Genomic DNA, 598 nt, shown 5'->3' on the forward strand with positions numbered 1-598 from the left:
ACCTTTTCTTCAAAGAAGCTGAGCGTCCTGCCAAGTTTGCTCAAGTGCTTTGGATTAACCAGGCGTTCTCCTTCAGTTCCCACATTCCTCTCTCTTGGCTTGTGCTGAACGATATTCAGCTTACCTGGTGAGATCGTCTCTTTATTTTGGCAGAACAAATTTCACGATCTTCATGCTTGCTGTAGTCATGGCCATTATGAAGTCATCGGTTGTACATGAATAATTTTTCGGTCATTTTCGGCTCTCAGGATATCTTCTGAGCATTTTGAGTACGTTTGATGGAGATTCATTGATGCTAGCAGGAATTTTTGCTGCCGTATGTCACTTATATGAAGACATTTGATGTTGTTCCGAAGAGGCCACAGTGGTGCCTGTACAATGCCGACAAGCGGTCCAGAAATGAAATTGCTAATCGATGCCGAGTTTTGTTTCGGTGTTTTGTTCAAAGCTCTGCGGTATTTCCAGCACTATTTCTGCACAATATTTAACGGTGCAGAACATTTCAAGGCGCCGTTTACCACTATGGATTTAAATGTTTTTTTTTGCGCTTTGATGGTCACGATTATGACTTACATTTGGATAGATGGTAGATTTTACT

This window comes from Hyalella azteca, unplaced genomic scaffold (genome assembly GCF_000764305.2).
Source record: "Hyalella azteca isolate HAZT.00-mixed unplaced genomic scaffold, Hazt_2.0.2 contig1146, whole genome shotgun sequence".
In the NCBI taxonomy this organism is placed as follows: Eukaryota; Metazoa; Arthropoda; class Malacostraca; order Amphipoda; family Hyalellidae; genus Hyalella; species Hyalella azteca.